The 23091-nt window shown below is 42.5% G+C and overlaps 1 long non-coding RNA gene across 1 annotated transcript; it reads right to left on the bottom strand.

Moving 5' to 3' along the window:
- Positions 1-12652: 12652 nt before the first annotated feature.
- LOC132540196 (uncharacterized) lies at positions 12653-22810 on the bottom strand. Its single transcript, XR_009551415.1, has 2 exons — positions 22582-22810; positions 12653-12964 (listed from the first exon to the last, which is right to left on the bottom strand). It is a non-coding gene; the product is annotated as an uncharacterized LOC132540196 (long non-coding RNA).
- Between the last annotated feature and the right edge of the window lie 281 nt (positions 22811-23091).

Raw genomic sequence — 23091 nt, 5'->3', positions numbered from 1 at the left:
TACATACCTCTGAAGAGTCTTACTGAGACAGTCTCTCCAGAATGCTACAGCCAGCTCACAGCAAAAGTCAGAAGCAGCACCACAGTTTGGTTTCTTTAGCATCTCATGTCAGGGGCAATGTACAGTAAATATGTCTTATAGATAATCTGATGAAGGCATGAAAACCATCAAAGTCTGCTGCGGCTCATGTGGACTGGCCCCAACCAGGGGGTAAGCCTCCTAGCCTCCCTCACTGGCTCTAGAGGCCACATGAATTCAGAAAGAGACATCAGGGAATATTCTGGTAAGAGCATTCATTTATTGGGATAAGAGTACAGGTCTTTATACTGAGTTAAACAAAGGACATTTTTCACATATGTCAGAAATTACAGGTTTCTTAAGGTCAGGGCTATGGTAGGGGGCTGGTATGACAAGAATTGATGAGATACATAGGTCAAGACAATTAGTTTCCATGATGCAGGCAAGTTAATTATCCAAAGGTATTTGAGGGAAGCATAGGGGTTAAACCAGTAAGGTGAGGTAGAGAAGAAAAACAAAGCATAATGTAAATCACACTTATCAAAGGGCACAAGGAAACAGAAAATGGGTTCTTATTGCCTGGTGTTGGCGAGGTGTATGATAGAGTGTGTTCTCCTTTATGATCAAAAGGTGAAGTGGATGTGTGAACTTTGAGTGAACCCTAAAGCAGGCAACCATTTGGCCTGCTGCTAGCAGGGGAAACTAAGTGTGAGAGGCTTGTAGGCTTTCTGTGAGCTTGAGAGACTAACAAGGACTAAAACTGAGAAATTGAGTCTGGGAGACTTTTCCCTCTTGGCTCATCTTTATAAGGGGAGAGGCTAACAAGTGGGGTGTCTTTCCAGACCTCCATCCAGGGATGGGAGGAGAGCTCCCCTAAGCTCTACCAAGCTTTGACATAGTCCCACAAAAGTTGCTTCTTAAAGTTCACCAATTTGGGGAGTCGGGCGGTAGTGCAGTGGGTTAAGCGCACATGGCGCAAAGCACGAGGACCAGAATAAGGATCCCAGTTTGAGCCCCCAGCTCCCCACTTGCAGGGGAGTTGCTTCACAGGCAGTGAAGCAGGTCTGCAGGTGTCTGTCTTTCTCTCCCCCTCTCTGTCTTCCCCTACCCTTTCCATTTCTCTCTGTCCTATCCAACAACAGTAACACAACATCAACAATAATAACTACAACAATAAAACAACAAGGGCAACAAAAGAGAATAAATAAATGAAATAAATAATTAAAAAAACAAAGTTCACCAATTTATAGTGATTTTTTTAATATTTATTTTATTATTTATTCCCTTTTGTTGCCCTTGTTGTTTTATTGTTGTAGTTATTATTGTTGTTGTCATTGTTGGATAGGACAGAGAGAAATGGAGAGAGGAGGGGAAGACAGAGAGGAGGAGAGAAAGATAGGCACCTGCAGACCTGCTTCACCGCCTGTGAAGGGACTCCCCTGCAGGTGGGGAGCCGGGTTTCGAACCGGGATCCTTATGCTGGTCCTTGTGCTTTGCGCCACCTGCACTTAACCCGCTGCGCTACAGCCCGACTCCCTATAGTGATTTTTTAAAAATTTTTGCAATGCCTACTGAATGACCAGTCCCATGTTGAATACTATACTAGAATAAAAACAACCTCACATATAAGCAATTGGCACAAAGTAGAAAAGCAAGGTCAACACAGACATTTCCTCTGCTTCCACCTGGAGAAGAATCTGTACACTTTCTTACAGTTTTCATGTGACTCTTCCTGGATCTGATTTGGGTTACTGGAATCAGAAACGACACTTCAAATTCAGCCTTGCAGGAACCCTGCTATTCTTAGAAACCCCAGAGTCACACTGAGAAGAGGAATTAACATCCACATTTTACTGGGAGAAGAATCTGAAATTCCTCTTTGGAGAGGATTTTCTGGCAGTGGGGTTCAGCCTGAGTGAGGAGTGCTCACCCTCTGGATAGCAAGAGCCTCTTTTTCACAATGAAGCACTTTTACCCTGGGAATCAGTCCTCCGGGCCTGACCTGGACACACACTTAGCAGTCTTTCTTTTCATTCTTTTTATTTATAAAATGGAACATTGACAAGAATATAGGATAAGAGGGTACATTTCTGCACAACATCTAACCCCAGAGCTCCCTGAACATGCATTTCCTTTTTTTTTTTTTTAATTTCTTTATTGGGGAATTAATGTTTTACATTCAACAGTAAATACAATAGTTTGTACATGCATAACATTCCCCAGTTTCCAATGTAACGATACAACCCCCACTAGTCATTTATCATCATTCATGGACCTGTATTCTCCCCACCCACCCACCCACTCCCACCCCAGAGTCTTTAACTTTGGTGCGATATGCCAATTCCATTTCAGGTTCTACTTGTGTTTTCTTTTCTGATCTTGTTTTTCAACTTCTGCCTGAGAGTAAGATCATCCCATATTCATCCTTCTGTTTCTGACTTATTTCACTCAACATGAATTTTTCAAGGTCCATCCAAGATCAGCTGAAAACGATGAAGTCACCATTTTTTACAGCTGAGTAGTATTCCATTGTGTATATATACCACAACTTGCTCAGCCACTCATCTGTTGTTGGACACCTGGGTTGCTTCCAGGTTTTGGCTATTACAAATTGTGCTGCCAAGAACATATGTGTACACAGATCTTTTTGGATGGATGTGTTGGGTTCCTTAGGATATATCCCCAGGAGAGGAATTGCAGGGTCATAGCATAGATCCATTTGTAGCCTTCAGAGAGTTCTCCAGACTGTTCTTCACAGAGGTTGGACGAATTGACATTCCCACCAGCAGTGCAGGAGGGTTCCTTTGACCCCACACCCTCTCCAGCATTTGCTGCTGTTACCTTTTCTGATGTATGACATTCTCACAGGAGTGAAGTGATATCTCGTTGTTGTCTTGATTTGCATTTCTCTGACAATCAGAGACTTGGAGCATTTTTTCATATGTTTCTCGGCCTTTTGGATCTCTTCTGTGGTGAATAATCTTTCCATGTCCTCCCCCCATTTTTGCATGGGGTTATTTGTTGCCTTGTTGTTGACACTTAGCAGTCTTTATATGCCATGACTTTGGCTATACTCCAGTCCAGGTGGCCCTCGAGAGCAGTCTTAGTGTGTACTCACATCTGTCAAAGCCTGCATTGACAAGGCTGCCTGTGAACAGTGTGGATTTGGAGTTCCTCCAGCTTTAACAACTCATTCTCAGAGGTGGGGAGTAAGTCAGTTTTCTTTAACATCCCCAGTGAGCTTTCTCCTTAATCTGTCAGCCACCAAAAGGGTAGAGGCACTTTATCCAGCTGGGATCCGGCGACAATATCGGACAGCAGAGCACCCTTCCAGCAGACAAGAGTGATGGCCAGGGAAAGCCCAGGGGATGCTGTGATCTAAAAGAGCCTCAGATATAAGCCAGAGCTGCAAGCAAGCTGAAAACAAAAACAAAATAACTGCATGCAACTTAGCCTTATGGTACCCCTGCCTAGAGGCCCCCTGGCTTTAAATCCTCAAATTAAATCAGATAGATCTCTTCTTCACATTCCACCATGCTCCCAGAACTTCTGATCCAACCTGCCCTTTCTCTAGAGTGGCCAAATGGAAAGTTTAGTCCTGGAGAAGAGATGTGAGGCTGCTGGGAGCCAGCAGTTGCCATGGGGACCTTGCCCGCCACAGGCTCTGAATGACTCTCTGTTTGCTGACATCCAGTGCTTCAGGGCCAGCTCTGGCATTGGCAGGAACCTGGGCATCGCATTCTGTGTCTCCTGTTTCCGGCATCCGGCCCACTGGCAGCCACCCCAACAGGTCTCCTGGTAGCAGGCAGGGTGTCCGGGACTGAATGCTTCCTCCTGCCCTCTTGCCCTGCTGCTGCTGCCCTCCCCAGCTGGGAAATGAAGGGAAGCAGAGGGTGTTTCCCAGCTCTTTGAAGAGAGAGTCCTTGTTTTCGCTTGCATTTTATTCTTTCTTCCCTTGTCATCCAAACACAAACCTTTGGCCATTTGCCCTTCTCCCTGCTGGCCAGCTGTCCTTGCTGTTCCCGGTTCTGAATATCTATTGATCTCATAGGGGTGGCAGAGTTTGTTTTCCTTCAGTGTGGGCCACTGAGTTTGCTCCCTATGCCTGCAGTGGTTTAGGGACAACTTAAAATGACCACTATGGGGATGAGTTTAGCCTATTTGCAAGGTTTATTTCCAAATCACTGAGGCCACTAGGTATTTAGATCACATTGTATACAGATCTATACTATGTCAACACGCAGGAGGCTACCAGGCTTCCTTAGCAATTCCTCTAGCTTCTATCTCTAAACCATCAAAGGACTTGAAATGGATTTTTTAAAGATGAAGAAAACAGAATTGATTGAGTCAAAGGATTGAGAGAGAAAAACTTATGGAATAATACACCAGCAACCAAAAAAATACCACCACATCAAAGAAATGCTAGTAGGAATTTATAGCTCATAAGGAAATGGATCAAAGAGGTCAGGGAAAGGCTTTTCCCCTATAAAGGCTTGCTCATGTTTTTTTCCAATTGTTTAAAGAGAAAAATTAATAAGTGTTATCTTTATTTTGCCCAAAGGTGACTTACAGGAAGTAAAAGGGTTGGGCCAGGACAAGGGGTTGAGGGATCAAAACATGAATGTGATGGAGTTAAATCCTCGATAATCCTTGTCCTAGAGAAGTCCCCTAAATTCAAGGACTTGAGCTCAACTCCCCTTCAGCCATTCCATACCCAGTCAGGAATACCAAAAACCCAAGCAAAAGAGAGAAGAAATTGGAGAAACCACCTGTATTTCTCCAAATCCAAGCCTAATTACTTCTGGAACACCCCCACTGCCCACTCCAAATCTGCAAAACAGGAAACAGCCGCCTTTCTCCTGGGTGATGCAAAACATTTGTTGATTTGCACAGGGTAGACATTTTCTTTCTTAACTTTCCAACCTCATTTAAATAAGTCTTTAAATAGTTGTGTTTTGGGAAATAACTCAGCCTTTCAGAACATAAGATTTGTGTGACTGAGGCTCCAGAAGTTGCAGGTTCAGTCCCCAGCTTCACCTTATGCCAGAGCTGAGTAGTGTTTTGGTTTCTTTTTCTCTCTCCTTTCTCTTTCTCCCTCTCAAAAAAAAATGAGTAAATTTAAAAATATTCATGTTTACAGGCCATTAGCACACCTGGAGGTTGCTGGCGCCCTCATTTCATCAATGAAGTGCTTCCCCAGAGATACAACTAACTGGCTGGCCATCAGCTCAAGGCATTTGTTCCCATCACACCATTTTGATCCAGGTAAGGCAGTGAGCAAGGAGTAGGTGGGACTCTGCATATAGTTCACAGAGAATGTACCTTTCTATCCTGACAGCCATGAAAAATGATATAACTCCCTCATAATAGTTCTTTCTCACCATTTCCAGTGTGTTCTCAAAGTCTGGCCTCAAGATCACTATCCGAATCCTAGAAAGACATTTTAAAAAGGACAGATTACCTGCCTCCCTCCCAGAGATGTTCCATAGTGGGTCTGGGGGTCTGGAGTGGAGTCTATGAGTCTACATGTTAACAAGAAGTACCTTAGGCAATTATATTTTGCTGCTCCTTGCAATAGCGTGAACATCCTGATTTATGTATGACACAGAGAAATGTTTTTTATATATAGGCATATAAGCTAGACACTTAAATAGGTTGAAAGCACTTATTTTGGAGGAAGGTATTTATAGAGGTAACATGATATGATCACAGAAGTAACTAATTACTGGGCTTGATTTCTCTTTCTTCAATGCACCTCTTACTGAAGATCTCTGAAAAGAGCAATTGGGACCTGAAAGGCAGCTCTTAGGCCTTTGAATTCTTTGGAGATTGTACCTTTCAGTTGTTTGTGCCAAATCAGCTGCACATGGGTGTAGTGTATTTGAATAACAGTACTTGTCAAAATAAGCAGAGTGTGTGTGTGTGTGTGTGTGTGTGTGTGTGTGTGTGTGTGTGTGTACAGCCAGGGCTCATCACAGTCACCCTGGTTGGCAGTTCTGTGTTTCAGCACCAGTCAGAAATCCTGGCTGACTCATGACAGATTTTAAATATTGGGGGAGATAAATCAGGATGCTAAACTTCCTTCCTTCTTTCCTTCCTTCCTCCCTCCCTTCCTTCCTTCCTTCCTTCCTCCCTCCCTTCCTTCTTTCCTTCTCTCCTCCCTTCCTCCTTCCCTCCCTTTCTCTCTCCCTTCCTTCCTCCCTCCCTTCCTTCCTTCTTTCATTCTTCCCCCCTTTTCTTCTTTCCTTCTCTCCTTCTTTCCTCCCTCCCTTCCTCCCTTCCTCCCTTCCTTCCTTCCTCCTTCTCTCTTTCTCTTTCTTTCTTTCTTTTTCCTGTTTTCCAGCTTTACTGAGACGTAATCATCATATAACATTGCTTAAATTTTCATTGCACCATAATGATACAGCTTTATCTCTTCCTGTACTACAATTAATTTTCCATTTGCCTATTTATAATCATTTAATTTTAAAGCAATTTTTATTAGTGGCTTAATATTGATTTTCAGAATTATAAGATAACCAGTGTATAAATCTGCACCATTCCAACCACTAGAGTTCTGTATCCCCATTCCCTCTGTTGGAGGCTACAGTAGTTCTTCCAAGGTTGCAGATATGGGCTGACTATTTTTTTTTCTATAAATAAATCTGTATTTATTTGCCCTTTTTATTTTTTATTATTTTTTGTTATTTTTATCAGTGATTTCATAATGATTGACAAGATTGTGGGGCAAGAGGGATACTGTTCCATACAATTCCCACCACTAGAGTTCCATATCCCATCTCCTCCATTGGAAGGTTCCCTGTTCTTTATTCCTCTGGGAGTATGGACCAAAGATCTTTATGGGGTACAGAAAGTAGGAATTTTGGCTTCTGTAATTGCTTCTCTGAATGACACAGGCATTGGCAGGTTGATCCACACCCCCAGCCTGTTTCTGTTTTTCACTAGTGGGGTAGGGCTCTGGAGAGGCGAGGCTCCAGGACACATTGGTGAGGTTGTCTGTCCAGGAAAGTCAGAATGGAATCATGATAGCATCTGCAATTGGCAGCTAAAAGGCAGTAAGATATAAAGCAGGATGAAGTGATTAATGAATAGGAACCAAAAAGTAGGAATAGAGCAGATGAGAATAATGATCTTAGGATGGAGAGCATCTAGGAAGTTTATTTTAGTTATGTTCCTAGAGGCCCATGACTTTTGTAGTTTTTGCTTAAATTTGATAACTAACATAGAGGTGGACAAAAATATTGTCTGGAAAGATGGTGTCAGAGTTGAGAATAGGGTTAGAAAGTTGAATTAGGGCAGAGAGTAGCTCTCAAACCTGAAGAAAATCTATAAATAAAGTTGGCTGTTTACCCCATCAACCTGACTCAAGGCCTATCTATATTCATTTTTAGCACAGGAGCTTGTGTAACTTCTGAGTCCCTATCGATCTGAGCTTGCAGTTCATGATCGCAGCTGGGAAGATTGCAGACTGCAGTCATTTCAGGATTAGTCTTCTTCGAGTGGTAGCATGGCCCAGCCTCCTTTTGGAGAGTGGGGCAGTCCTATCTTTGCTACTGTATGTGGAGGACGTGTTCCTGGAGTGCCCTAGGAGAGGGCTTATGCTGACATTCCTGATGGAAGGGACCAGTGGTGGTGGAGAAAGAATCACACTTGATCTTAGCCAAAAGGCCAAGATGTGGTGTAGAAAGAGGGATCTATCAGAGGTCTAGGCCAAATGCTAAATTTCTTCTGCCACAATAGTGTCTTTAATTTGGGATTTTGCTGGTGGCACAAAGAACAAATGTTGACATCTCTGTTATTGGATAGTATGCCAGCTCCCCCTGGCTTCTGCTTAACCATATGCCTATATAGGGATAGATTTAATCCCATTCAAAGCTTTGGTCTATTTACATAAATCACTTTTACATTTACATAAAGCACTCACTCCAGGGCATTGGTGGTTCAGTGATAGGATTCTCGCCTGCTTCACCCCCTCCTTGTCACACTCTGATTTTCACCAGTCACTTTTCTTTCCACCCTCTCTATGTCACATCCTGTTTCCACCCTACTTGGCAAGTATATATAAAGACAGCATTGTGAGTTTTAGGGTACCTTGAGTTTAGCTTAGCTCGGCTTAGATTGTGCTGCGTCCTGCATGAATAAAGAGATACTGCCTACAGCTCAACCATGAGTCTCTGGTCGTCTGTTACCCGCCCGTGAAGCCAGCCCGGTGAAAACGACATAGCCCGAACGAAAACGACACTCTGTAAGGTATATAATTTAAAAGTGTCCCTCTATAGTATGTAAGGCAGGCTATTTTCATATTAAAGTCAAGTACGGTAACACTTTTAGGAGAGAATTAGTCAGATGTGAGGGTGATCTGGCTGTGAATCTGTCACCCTATTGATTGCCGGGGCTGACTCACTGATCTGGCTGGCTAGGTGCATGCCTCTGCCCTCCCTTAGTGCTCCACATGTATCCCTCCTGAAGTTTCCCACTTAGAGAAAGAGGACAACCTTTTCAGAGTAGAGGTGGACCTGTCTTCTGTCGAGAATATATGAATAGCTGTGCTCCCCTGCTAGAACTTCCAAACAAGTTCTCCAGGAGAGAACTAGCCACATCCCACATTGTGACAATAATCACAGAGCTTCCATTTCTGATTCCAGAAGGGATTCAGTTTTTTTTAAAAAATAATTTATTTAATATCTTTTATTTTTTAACTTTATTTGATTTGAAAGGACAGAGAAATTTAGAGGGGGAGGGAGGTAGGGAGGGAGAGAGACACCTGCAGACCTGCTTCACCACTTGTGAAACTTTCCCCTGCAAGTGGGGACTGGGGGCTTGAACCAAGGTCCTTGCACACTATAATGTGTGTGCTTAACCAGGTGTGCCACCACCCACCCTCAGGTTCAGTTTTTCTAAGCGTTCCATTCAAAGTGTTACCATAATTTTAAATGAGCAATAGAATGTTGGTAACCATCAATTCTAAAACTATAAAATGTCGTTTTAGCCTTACATAAACTTGCAGTAATCTGTCACTTGAAATAGTTTAAGCACTTATTTAATTTTGATAAGGATTTGATACATTCAGTAGATGAGAATCTAGTTAAATGCAAGCCCCTAGGAAATAGATACCTATTCTGCCCTCAAGTAAATGTGATTTGCAAGGAGATATATGAAGTTTTTGGTCTAACTAAAATCCAGTAGAGAAATGGAAAGTACCATCTGGTGGATTCAAAGGTGTAGAATCCTGTGATAGCATCTCACCTCTGAGTGAAATCACTGCCACCTGGGGGTGTCAAAAAGGCCTCAAGGCCAAAGTAACCTTTGGTCCCATCATAGAGTGTAGTTTTGGATAATCAGAGGATGTGGGGTCGGTGGAGAAAGGGAAGGGCCTTTCAATTTGATGGTCACAGGGAAACTGAAGACATCAGACCAGTAGCTCCAGGGAACCGCCTGGAGCTACTGGTTAATTTAAAGTTTGTTGTCAGAAAAGGAGACATGAAACTTATGAAAACAGAGCTTTTTCTGGCCTGAAAAGATGAGACTTTAAAGCTTGGTGTGATGAATCTAAAAAAGCAGAAGTTTTTAGGAGGAGAAGTTGGGAATGTACAAATCTTGGAATATAGACTTAAAGCCTGCTCTTTCATGACTAAGACAGTTGCACAAACTCAAATAAGAGGAAGCACATAGAATATACTAATTTGAATGAAATCATTATGCTTACTCAAGACATTGTGCAGAAGGTTTAGACTCAAGGGGGAATTTAATTGACTTACACATAACAAGACTGGCAAGGTTACTGAGAGGGGTAAACATTGCTTGGGGGAGCCCAACCCCAATCTTGTGTGGTTAGTGTTTTGCGGAGATGTGATTATCCCTAGAGAATAATTGCACAAAAGCTTGAGCTTAGATTTTAGACAGATCCGGGTTCATTTTGTTCTGTAGCAAGACAGATGACTTTGTAAAATCACCTTATCTCTCTAAATTCCAGATTCCTTTAAAAACTGGTGATAATGTTCTCTGTCCCAGAGGGTAACAGCTGATTAAATAAGAAAATTTCTGTGAAGTGCTCAACAGAAAGCTTGTGTACAAGCTGGGTTTTAAGACTGAGTTGAAAGGACCATAGGTCCAATATGGACTGACTAAGGTCTAATTTTAAGGTTTCAAAGGCATAAATAATTACGATTGTGTCCACCTTCAGAAGGGGCCTGTGTATTGCAGGTAACATGCTTGGCAACATGCCCATGGACCATCACTGTGTGTATTTTTTGGATTGGCTGTCTAGGTTCACACTGGAATTTGATTTTAGTACCTGAAACCTTCCATTTTGGAGATCAAATTCACACTAAACAGATTTGGTCTTAAGCCCAGGACTTGGATGAGAGACTTTGAATATCCTGAGGATGAGAGCTAAATAAATGAGCTACGAGAGTGTCAAGCCCACACTAAAAATGCCTTGCATGAGTGATGTGGCCCTGAGGGGTTGAGATAACAGGGAGTCCATGCATGGCTGGCTTGGGGGTGGAGATGGTGGAGGAAGGAAAGTTGAAATTGCCTGCAGGAGAAAACCAGCAAAGCACACAGCTCCCTGGAGGCAAGGAAAACAAGAAGATTCCTGGTGAGCAGGAGAGATGCCCATGCCTACAGAAGTATGAAGGTCCTTTCTGGAAGCAGCATTAGAGCTGAACTCCCCAATCAAAACATTATATTTAGTCAGGCCCTGGGACAGTGAAATACAGTGAATAAAGCAAAAGTCAACTACCATGACTCAGTAAGTGAGCACATACTCCCTCTAAAAATCTCCTTTGTCAGGAGTTAGGTGATCTGGGAGAATGGGACTCTCCAGGGCACAGCCAGAGCCTCCCTGCATTAGTGTGAGCTCATTTCTCAGAAGAGCAGCTTCCTTCCTTGCATGCATTTCTGCAAGGACCACTGTCTGCACTCCTTGAGGAGAACCTCCAAAGAAACCTCTTACCTCTCTGGATGTTCCTGTCAAAGAGAGCTTCCTGTGTCTCCTGTTCTCCTCTACAACCCCAGCTGAACCTCCACAAAGCCTTCTAGCATCTGCAACTTGGTGGCTGAAAAGCATTAAGATACAAAGCAGAACAAATTATTTAGTAATCAGGACCCTAAAGGTAAGAATATAGCAGGTGAGATTTGGGGTCTTCATGTTGGAAGCTAGGAAGTCTTTTTTAGATATATTCCAAGGGGCCCATGACTTGACTTATTTTTGCCTGAGTCCGACAGCTAACATGCAGTTGGACTAAAAGTATTGTCTGGGGAGATGGTGTCAGAGTTGGAAATCAGACTAGAAAGCTGGATTAGGGAAGAAAGTCGCTCCCAAATATGGGAAAAGTATATACCTACAGGGATGCAGAGGTTACACAGGCTCCTGTGCTGAATATGGGCCCCAGATTAGATTGACAGAATTGTGACTTTGGAGTGTGACAATAATCAAGTTCCAATCATCTTCGAGCTCACTCTCCTGAAGTCCCAGGAGCCACTCAAAAGTCTGGAGCACTATCAAGGGTGTGAGTTGGGGGCGGGGGAAGTTGATGACAATGACCCTTCTGGTCACCTAGCATTGCAGGACAAGAAGTATAAACATTGGGGGCTGGTGGCGGTGGTGCACCTGATTAAGTGCACATATTACCATGCTCAAGGACCCAGGTTTGAGCCCCTGTACCTCACCTGTAGGGGGGATGCTTCATGAGTGATACAGTAGGTCTGCAGGTGTCTGTCTTTGACTACCTAGCTCCCCTTCCCTCTCAAATTTTCTTTGTCTTGACAAAATAAAAAGAAAAACAAAAGAAAGAAAGATAAAAATAGCCTCTGGGGGTGGTGGATTCATAGTGCCGGCACTTCTTCTTCTTCTAGCGTTTGCCCTTCTTCCGTAGCCAGTCAACAGGTCAGGTTGAAAGCTTTCAGGAGCTGCTTGTTGCTGGCTTTGAAAGTGACTGGGATCCATGTGGATTCAGTCAGCTAGGAAGGATCGTCAGTTTCCCCAATGAATGGGTACTCATGGGATGCACCACGAGAAGGTCGATCCAATGCACTGAGCCCCAGCGACAACCCTAGTGTAAAAAAACCCCAAAACTTTGAATGTTAAAATTCAGAATCATAGTTGCTTTCCATTTCAGAAGAAGGGTGTGGGGCCTTTGTTTAAAAAAAAAAAAAGGAAAGAAAAGATAAAAAGAAATATAAGCATTATCTCACTGACTTCTCTGCCACCTTCCAATTTTTCTTTCACACCATTCTTTTATTCCTCACCATCTCTCTGTGCCCTTCTGCCTTTAAAATCTTCCGCCCCCCCCAAAAAAAAGACACTTCCTCCAATAACCAGACAACTTCCAGAAAGAAGTGGAAATGGGAAGGGCTGATGAATTATGGGCGGATCTTCCTAGAGCTGAGCAATCCTAGAGCTTCCAGGAAACATTTGGGGTTTGGTGGGACATCTTTAAATACTTTTGAACAGTCACTGAACATACAACACAAACTCATCCCTCTTACTTTTTCTCCTGCTCCTTTAGGTCAAACAGGCAATAACTGATAGTCCTTGAGCTCCTTTTATGCACTAGGCACAGTTCTCATTCTGGGGAAGAAGTAAATCAGATGAGGTTCTTGTGCTTAAGGAACCTTAAGTCAAAGAAAATTCGAGTTGTATTTATCATTTATTCACAGATATCTTGGAGAGCTTCTTGGTGTTAATTCAGTTTTCCCCAAACATAATGTCTAGGCCCACAGGGGCAATTTGCTGCTTTATGAAAGAAGGTAGGAAAAGTGGTGGTTGTTACAGGGGCAGGAGGGGGCTCAGGAAGCGGGGGAGGAAGCAGCAGGAGATGGAATTTCTTCTGTCTTCTCTGGTGGGGCATTGCTCACCCTTCACATGTTCTTCTGCACATCTGCCCGAGGCTTCTTTGTTCACCATCGAGTGGTTTTCAGGAAGGACTGACCCAGCAGGAATCTACAGGGGAGCAGAACCTTTTGGCCTGGTGTCTTGTTCAAAGCCCCAGGTTCATGGAAATGGTCAGGACAGGACCGCAGCCTCAGATTAATTGTAGCTTTCCCAGACTCCCCTAAGGCTAGGAAGCACTGATGTACAGCAGGGCCTGGAATGAACAGACCTGCATTCCCATCCTGAATCCGTCATTAGTGGTGTGTTTTTGAGTCAGTTGAAATAAATGGAGACTCTGTTTTACCAGCTATAAAATTGCTGACTTCTTATGAGAAGTAAAATCTTGACTTCCATGGGGCATCTAGTTAGTGCTCAGTAAATGGTGATTGGCACCCGAGAGAGAATAGAACTGTATCTGATATACATATCATATCCATACATATAAACATCATATAAGTATATATGACGCACATATACAAGCCTTCATATCAGGAAATGCTTTCATTATTTGAACCCTGTGGTTATACTCATCTAACAAGTTCAGACTTGCTTTCAATAATATGCAGGGATCACTGGAAAATGAAGTTAAGTATCTATAATAGTAATTTTTTGGGAGTCAGATGGTAGCGCAGCGGGTTAAGCACACGTGGCACAAAGCGCAAGGACCGGCGTAAGGATGCCGGTTCGAGCCCCCAGGCTCCCCACCTACAGGGGAGTTGCTTCACAGGTGGTGAAGCAGGTCTGCAGGTGTCTATCTTTCTCTCCACCTCTCTGTCTTCCCCTCCTCTCTCCATTTCTCTCTATCCTATCAAGCAACAACGACATCAATAGTAACAATAATAACTATAATAAAACAACAAGGGTGACAAAAGGGAATAAATAAATATTTTTTTAAGGTTTTTTTTTACTTTGGTGTAATACTCCAATTTCATTTCAGGTTCAACTTGTGTTTTCTTTTCTAATCTTGTTTTTCAACTTCGGCCTGAGAGTGAGATCATCCCATATTCATCCTTCTGTTTCTGACTTATTTCACTCAACATGATTTTTTCAAGGTCCATCCAAGATCGGCTGAAAACAGTGAAGTCACCATTTTTTACAGCTGAGTAGTATTCCATTGTGTATATATACCACAACTTGCTCAGCCATTCATCTGTTGTTGGACACCTGGGTTGCTTCCAGGTTTTGGCTATTACAAATTGTGCTGCCAAGAACATATGTGTACACAGATCTTTTTGGATGGATATGTTGGGTTCCTTAGGATATAGCCCCAGGAGAGGAATTGCAGGATCATAGGGTAGGTCCAGTTCTAGCCTTCTAAGAGTTCTCCAGACTGTTCTCCACAGAGGTTGGACCAATTGACATTCCCACCAGCAGTGCAGGAGGGTTCCTTTGACCAGACTGCCTCTCCAGCATTTGCTGCTGTTACCTTTTCTGATGTATGACATTCTCACAGGAGTGAAGTGGTATCTCATTGTTGTCTTGATTTGCATTTCTCTGACAATCAGAGACTTGGAGCTTTTTTTCATGTGTTTCTCGGCCTTTTGATCTCTTCTGTGGTGAATATTCTGTCCAAGTCTTCCCCCCATTTTTGGATGGGGTTATTTGTTGTCTTGTTATTCAGTTTGGCAAGCTCTTTATATATGTTGGTTATTAAACTCTTATCTGATGTATGGCATGTAAAGATCTTCTCCCATTCTGTGAGGGGTCTCTTGGTTTGGGTAGTGGTTTCTTTTGCTGTGAAGAAGCTTTTGAATTTGATGCAGTCCCATAGGTTTATACTTGCCTTAGTCTTCCTTGTAATTGAATTCGTTTCATTGAAAATGTCTTTAAAATTTATGCGGAAAAAAGTTCTGCCAATATTTTCCTCTAAGTATCTGATAGTTTCTGGTCTAACATCCAAGTCCTTGATCCACTTGGAATTTACTTTTGTATTTGGTGAAATACAGTGATTCAGTTTCATTCTTCCGCATGTTTCAACCCATTGTTTCCAACACCATTTGTTGAAGAGACTCTGCTTTCCCCATGTAATAGTCTGGGCCCCTTTGTCAAAGATTAGATGTCCATAGGTATGGGGCCTCATTTCTGGGCTCTCAATTCTATTCCACTGGTCACTGTGTCTGTTCATGTTCCAGTACCAAGCAGTTTTGATGACAATGGCCCTATAATACAGTTTGAAATCTGGGAGTGTGATGCCTCCGGTTCTGTTCTTTTTTCTCAAGATTGTTTTGGCAATTCTAGGTCTTTTCTGGTTCCAGATAAACATTTGTAGCATTTTTTCTATTCTCCTAAAAAATGTGCTTGGGATCTTGATGGGGATAGCATTAAATTTGTAGATGGCTCTGGGTAGTACATTCATTTTGATGATGTTAATTCTTCCAACCCATGAACATGGAATATCTTTCCACTTCTTTGTGTCTTTTTCAATTTCTTTGAGTAGTGACTCATAATTTTCAGTATACAAGTCTTTCACTTCTTTGGTTAGGTTTACTCCTAGATATTTTATAGTTTTTGTTGCTATAGAAAAAGAAACTGATTTCTGGATTTCAATTTCTTCTAACTTAGTGTTTGCATAGAGGAATGCCACTGACTTTTGAATGTTAATTTTATAGCCTGACACATTACTGTATTGCCTGATGATTTCCAAAAGCTTCTTGCTGGATTCCTTAGGTTTTTCCATGTATACTATCATGTCATCTGCAAATAAGGAGAGTTTGACTTCTTCTCTTCCAATCTGTAGCCCTTTAATTCCTTGCTCCTGCCTGATTGGTATGGCAAGAACTTCCAACACTATGTTGAATAGTAATGGTAATAGTGAGCAGCCCTGTCTAGTACCTGATCTGAGGGGAAATGCTTCCAGTTTTTCACCATTGAGTATGATGTTGGCTGTAGGTTTGCTATATATAGACTCCACTATCTTCAGGAATTTTCCATCTATTCCCATTTTTTGTAGTGTTTTGATCATAAAGGGATGTTGGATTTTGTCAAAGGCTTTCTCTGCATCTATTGATATGACCATGTGGTTTTTGGTCTTGATTTTGTTGATGTGGTGGATCACATTGATTGACTTATGTATATTAAACCAACCTTGCCTGCCTGGGATAAACCCCACTTGGTCATGATGAACAATCTTTTTGATATACTGCTGTATCCGGTTGGCTAGAATTTTGTTCAATATTTTCGCATCCATGTTCATCAGAGATATTGGTCTGTAGTTTTTTTTGGTTGTGTTCATGTCTGCTTTTGGTATCAGGGTGATGTTGGCTTCATAGAAGCTGGCAGGGAGTATTAAAGTGTCTTCAATCTTATGGAAGACTTTTAAAAGTAGAGGTATTATTTCTTTGAAAGTTTTGTAGAATTCATTTGTAAAGCCATCTGGTCCAGGACTTTTATTTTTGGGAAGATTTTTGATAACTGTTTCAATTTCATTAGCTGTGATGGGCCTGTTCATGTTATCCACTTCCTTTTTACTTAGTTTTGGAAGTTGGTAGGTATCTAGGAAATCGTCCATTTCTTCCAGGTTCTCTAGCTTGGTGGCATATAGTTGTTCATAGAAGCCTCGCATGATATGTTGAATTTCTTCAGTGTCTGTTGTGATATCTCCTCTTTCATTTACTATCCAATTTATTTGGGTCTTCTCCCTTTTTTGTTTTGTGAGTCTGGCTAAAGGTTTGTCAATTTTGTTCACTCTTTCGAAGAACCAACATTTACTTTCATTGATCTTTTGTATGGTTTTCCTATTCTCAATATTATTTATTTCTGTCCTAACTTTAGTGATTTCTGTCCTGTTGGTTGCTTTAGGATTCCTTTGTTGTTCTTCTTCTAGGTCTTTAAGATGTGCAATCAGGCTGTTTATTTGTGCCTTTTGTTGTTTCCTAATGTGTGCTTGTATAGCTATGAACTTCCCTCTTAGGACTGCTTTAGCTGTGTCCCAAATATTTTGATAGCTTGTGTCTTCATTTTCATTGAACTCTTGAAACATTTTGATTTCTTCCTTGATTTCCTCTTTGACCCAGAAGTTGTTAAGAAGTGTACTGTTGAGCTTCCACATTTTGGCACTGTTACTAACCTTTTGTTGATTGTTAAGTGTTAGTTTAATTCCACTGTGGTCTGAGAAGATGCTTCGGATGATTTCAGTGCTCTTGAATTGGCTGATGCTGTCTTTGTGGCCTCACATATGGTCTATCCTTGAGAATGACCCATGTGGACTTGAGTAAAATGTGTATTCCAGTTTCTTGGGATGAATGACTCTGAAAATGTCCAATAGTTCTAGTTTACCTATCTCTTCATTTAGCTCCCTTATGTCTTTACTGATTTTCTTCCTGGATGATCTGTCAAGTTGAGATAGTGGGGTGTTGAAGTCCCCTACTATGATTGTGTTACTGTTAATATATTGCTGTAGCTCTTTCAGTAGGAGTTTGATGTATTTAGATGGCTTCTTATTGGGTGCATAGATGTTAATAATTGTTAAGTCCTCTTGATTGACTGATCCTCTGAGCATTAAGCAGTGTCCATTCCTATCTTTTTTAATCTTATCTATTTTAAAGTCTATCTTGTCAGATATGAGAATAGCTGTTCCTGCCCTTTTTTGTGGGCCATTGGCTTGTATGATAGTTTTCCATCCTTTCACTTTAAGTCTGTGTTTGTCTTGTTGAGTTTCCTGTAGACAACATATTGTTGGGTTGTGTTTTCTGATCCATCTTCCTACTCTGTGTCTTTTAATAGGTGAATCCAGGCCATTGACATTTATTGATATCAAAGATTGAAGATATTTTAACGCCATTCTTGAAGAGTTTTAGAGTGTTTTGATCTATGTCCTATTTGTGGTGGTCTGGTTGTTTATAGGAGACCTTTCAGAACTTCTTTCAGGGCAGGCTTGGTGATTGTTGCTTCCTTCAACTGTTGCTTGTCTGAGAAGGTTTTGATGCTTCCATCTAGTCTGAATGACAGTCTAGCAGGATATAGTATTCTTGGCTGAAAGCCTTTCTCATTGAGCACTCGATAGATATCTTGCCATTCTCTTCTAGCCTGTAGTGTTTGTATGGAGAAGTCTGCTGCTAATCTTATGGGTTTTCCTTTGTAGGTGACTCTTTGTTTTTCTCTTGCAGCCTTGAGAATCCTTTCTTTATCCTTATTCCTTTCCATTCTAAGTATGACATGTCTTGCTGTCTTTAGGTCTGGGTTAATTCTGTTTGGGACCCTTTGGGCTTCTTGAATCTTTATGTCTTTGGTGTTGTCTAGACTAGAGAAGTTTTCAGCTATTATGGCCTGGAGAATGCTTTCTTCCTCTCCTTCTCTTTCTTCCTCTGGTAAGCCAATAATGCAAATATTGTTTCTTTTGAAGTCATCCCATAGGACTCTCTTGTTGTTTTCAGCATCTCTTAATCTCTTTTTGAGATCTCTTACTTCTTTTTTAGTTGTCTCTAATTCATCCTCAATCTTGCTAATTCTGTCTTCAACCTCATAGATTCTATTCTCTCTACCCTCTACTGTTTTCTGGAGTTCATCTATTTTGTTGCCCTGCTCTGATACTGTTTTAGCTTGTTCAGCTAGTTGCCTTCTTAGCTCAGCGATTTCAGCTTTCAGCTCTCTGATAACTATGAGATAATTAGAATTTTCTTCCATATTCTCATTTGTTGTTCCTGCATTTCTGATTACAATTTTTTCAAATTCTTTACTCACTCCTGTTATTATTTCCTTAGCTAATGTTTGGATGTTGAACTCGTTGTTTTGTGCTTCACCCTCTGGAGGACTTTTAGCTGGACTCTTGTCCTGGTTCGAGTCTCCAATATTTTTTCTTGTTGTTTTAACCATTTTATATATTATGTTATGAATTCCCTTTATCAGTACTTTTCAAATTATTGACCACTATTGCCTGGATTGACTTGTGTCCAAGTAAATTAATTAAAGGCTTTACCATGGTGGAAGTTAACAGTTTTTTCAATCCCTGAGTTGGAGCTCAGTGGTGTAAAAGCCTCTTTTTTTTTCTTCCTTGTAGGCTATGGGAGCCTGAGGGCTTTTAAACTGTCAATAGGCTTCTTAGCTTAATCACTGACTCCTGACCAAGAGATAAAGCAGGGTGTGGCAGAGATAATCCAGTGGTTATGCAAAGAGACTTTCACAGCCCCTCATCTATGCCACCAAGGTATAGGTCTTCTGAGTTTCTCGGTTAGATCTCTGTCCCCTGGTGTCCCTCCCTGTTGCTGCTCCAGACTCTGAGGGTAGTAGCAATGGAGACTCAGAGTTGCACTTGGTGAGTCTCTGGGGAGTCCATTCCTCCCTTCAGCTGTCCCCTTGTTGGTGGAGCAGACTGGAGGTGGTGTCTCCACTGATAAACTGTTGAACTGTTAGCAGTCACTTAATCTCTCCTTAGGCCCCTCTCTCCTCTCTGTCATCAGCCACGCGTGTTTGTACTCACGGGTGATTTACTGGGTTCCTGTGGTCATTCTAGTCCTGTCTTGTTTCAGTCCGGGTGGTCTCCTTTGGTATTCCTAGTTGATCCGGGAGAGGAGAGGAGAGGAGAGGAGAGAAAGTGATCTGCTGCTCATAGCTCCGCCTGAATCTGCCCTTCAGTGTGTGAAGTCTTTGTCCATAATCATTGCTCATACAACTGGGATGACCAGTTATTGTAACTGACATTCATGCAAGCTTGCCTGTGTGTGGGCTGGACATTGAGTGATTTTCCTCTTTTATTTTATTTGAATGACACATACACACATGCACAAATGCATACATACGCACATATCTCAGCTCCGGCTTATGGTGGAGAGGATTGAACCTGGGACCTCAGAGCCTCAGGCATGAAAGTCGTCTGCATCACTATTATGCTGACTCCCCAGCCCTCATGCATTAAATCATTCAGTTGTCAAAAATGACTGAGTGGTCTGGGAAGTGGCACAGTAAAGGCTTGAACTTGCAAGCATGAGGTCCCAAGTTCAGTCCCCATCATCACGTGACAGAGTGATCCTCTGTCTCAGTCATAAATAAATAAATCTATCTATCTTTAGAAGCCATATGGTGGCACACCCAATAAGGTGCATAGGTTATTGTGTATGAGAACCTAAGTTCAAAACTCCTAGTTCCCACCCTCAAGTGCTGTGGAGCAGTGCTGCAGGTGTCTCTCTTCTCTTTCTCCCTTTCTATTTCTTTCTGTGTCTAACTTCTATTTCAAAAAAAGCCACTGGGAAATGGTAGTGGAGTCATGCCCCAGACGCAGGAGAAAATAAAAATCAAAAAAGAAAATAAATGACTATTATTTTTAGCTCTATCTGACAAACAAGGAAGGTGGAGAAACAGGCTCTTCCTCCTCCCCCCATTGCTAAGTGGACAATGGGCCAGGGAAGGGATCAGTAGACAATGGGCCAGATAGTGGGGTCACTATGGATGGAGAGACACATCTTGTCTCCACCCTATCCCAGAACATGGTACATGGAGCCAGGTCTACCCCCTTTATGGAAAGTTATAAGCCATTTCTTTTTTGTCATGGAAATAACTTACTTTCATAAATCGGTTAGATTTATTACTGCTTGTGTGTTCTTAAAAATCATATTGTTTTGTTTCCATGGTTCCTCACCAGCTCTCTATTTTTAAACTAACTTCTCATTTACAGAAGTGGTATTGATTTTTCCCTTAAAGTGAAACTAGAGAGTTCTCTCCTGGAGCAAGTTAATTTCACAACAGTCGACTTCCTGGAAATCGATGAAATAGGTGGCAGTGCTACTTACTGGGAGTGAGTGGACCTGGTGGAGCCAGGGTAGACAGCCTGCCCCTCAGCCCCACACAGGCCAGTAGACCAGACAGTCCCCTGGACAGGCTTGTGAAGAGGGGAACCCCAGGCTGGGGCAAGCAGAGGCCAGCTCACTCTCCACCCCCCCACTGCCCACCAACCTCATGTTCCTTTGGGGAGGAAGGGAATTCAATCTCTCCTCTTCCTGGAAGATTTTATTTTATTTTATTTTATTTTATTTTATTTTATTTTACCAGAGCACTGATCAACTTTGGCTTATGGTGGTAACGGGATTGAATCTGGGACTTCGGAATCTCAGACATGGAAGTCTCTTTACATAACCATTATGCTATCTAACCCCATCTTTACCTCTTCTGATCGATTCTGATCACTTAACTTCGACTCTTATGGAAAATTTCATGTGGCCAGAAGGGATTCCAGCCCCTTTTAGAAATCAACATATTCAGGTTTTATTAACCATTGCAATGTTTCCAGTGAAAATATTTATTTTCATAGTGCTGTGAGAAGGGTACACATTTTTTAAGTGTTCCTCCAAGCTCATTTCTTATCTGTTGCTGCCAAGAACAAGAAAGAAGAGGCCAGAGCTACAGAAGGTACCAGGTTCCATAAACACTGAACTCGGTTGTCCTTTTCAACATCTAAGTCCTGTCATGATCGGTGACATGGGCTCTTTTCTAATTATTTTAAAATTCTATTTTGCAAGAAAGTGGAGTGAAAAACAATTTCCTCAATGATGCAGCCTAGGAAAGAGCCAGAAGTTCATAAGGGTCTGGCTGGCTATGAAATGACAGCTCAGCACAGAGAAGGAACAGAAAAGATCCCAACAGCAGCAGTGAAGCTGGAACAAAACATTTGAAGCATTCTGGGCAGAAGTGCTCTCTGCACATTCCTGCCCTGCCTTACCTCCCCCTCACGCTCCCAAGAGCAGAACCACCAGCTCCCTGAATGTGTGTGTGTTCACCCACACTCCTCCGTGCCCACCAGTACCCACTGGAGTCAGACCCCGGGGAAGGAGGATGAGGCCTGGAGCTATGGAAAGACAACTCAGCTGGCTGGCCCTTGTCCCTGAAGCAAACAAGCAGAGGCAGCGAAGAAAACATACTGTTCCCTGCAATCTGATCACCTCCGTGCGAGCCTCTGGGTTACACAGCCTGGATGCCAAGTGCCAGTGGCCAAGTGATTAGGCCAGGCAGGAAAACCCAGCATGGACACATCCACGAGAACACACTGTGGAGGGGGGCTGGCGGCAGGTGGCCAGAGGAAGCCCAGGAAGGACAGTTTCTGCATAATGCTCTGTTTGTGAGCCCAGAGCCTGGCTTCTGCGGTGGCCCCTGGCAGCTGCCCAACAGTGAGAAACCTGAGACAACAAAGGCACTGGCACAAAAGGAGTCAGAGGACCACAGGCTCTATGGGCACCAGCCCCTCACCCCCTGGATTCCAGACTGTGTGTGGTCGGTCACTCACGGGGTACAGGGTACACCTCAGCTTTCATTATGGATCCCATGCAGTTTGGAAATCTCACCAAATTGAAACACAGGGAGGAACAAATAGCCTTTTGCTTCACTTTAAAAAGGTTGGTGATACTTAGAGTTGTCCACAGTCCTATCAGCACAGTTTGAAATGGTAACATGAGGCCAATTGGGAATTTTGTCACTTAGGCAACCAGGAGAACTTCCAGCCCAAACAAGGATAGGAGGGACGTGAGGACCAAAGTGCGTCCTCATGTCTCAGCCTCTGAGTCACCAACCATAATGCTGCTGCACCCTCCACCCTCCAGTCTCTAGCTCCCCTTCCTCAACTGGCGGCACCCACTTACTGTCCCCCAAGCCTCTGCTCTAGCGCCACCTGGTGGTCCTGAGAGCCAGTACAAGGCTGACTTTGCCGGGAATTCCAATTGCCATCCCCAAATTAATTTCACCTAGCCCAGATGTTGAAAGCTCACCTGTTCTGATGGTCATTTCTCTGCCCATCTTGCTCATACTTTCCACGTTTCCACTCTCTTCACCATTTCTCTTCTGCTGCTGCTTCCTCTATCACCTCCCACTGTTATTTTCACAAGCTCCCAGATCAGAGACTGATTTGAAACTTTGTTTTTCCCTGCACAACATTTTTACTGTAGTAACATCTAAAATAAAGATTTCAAATTTAACTTTCGTAAGGGTGCTGCTCAGTAGCAGTCGCTGTATCCCAGTGTTGTGCAACCACGTCCATATTTGCAATTCTTTGTCATTAGCCAGAACAGAAATTGAATCCATGAAACAGCACTTCCCATTTACTGTCCTCCCCACCACAACCCCTGGTCATCTCTAATCTGCTTTCTGTCTGTATGAATTTGCTAGTCTAGATGTTTCCTCTGAGTGGGATTATGCAACATTTTCCTTTCATGTCTGACTTATTTAGCATGTTTTCAAAGTCCATCCATGCTGCAGGAATGTGCATCTGATCTTCATTC

This window comes from Erinaceus europaeus, chromosome 9 (assembly GCF_950295315.1).
Source record: "Erinaceus europaeus chromosome 9, mEriEur2.1, whole genome shotgun sequence".
NCBI lineage: Eukaryota > Metazoa > Chordata > Mammalia > Eulipotyphla > Erinaceidae > Erinaceus > Erinaceus europaeus.
This window is presented reverse-complemented; position numbering and strand designations above follow the sequence as displayed.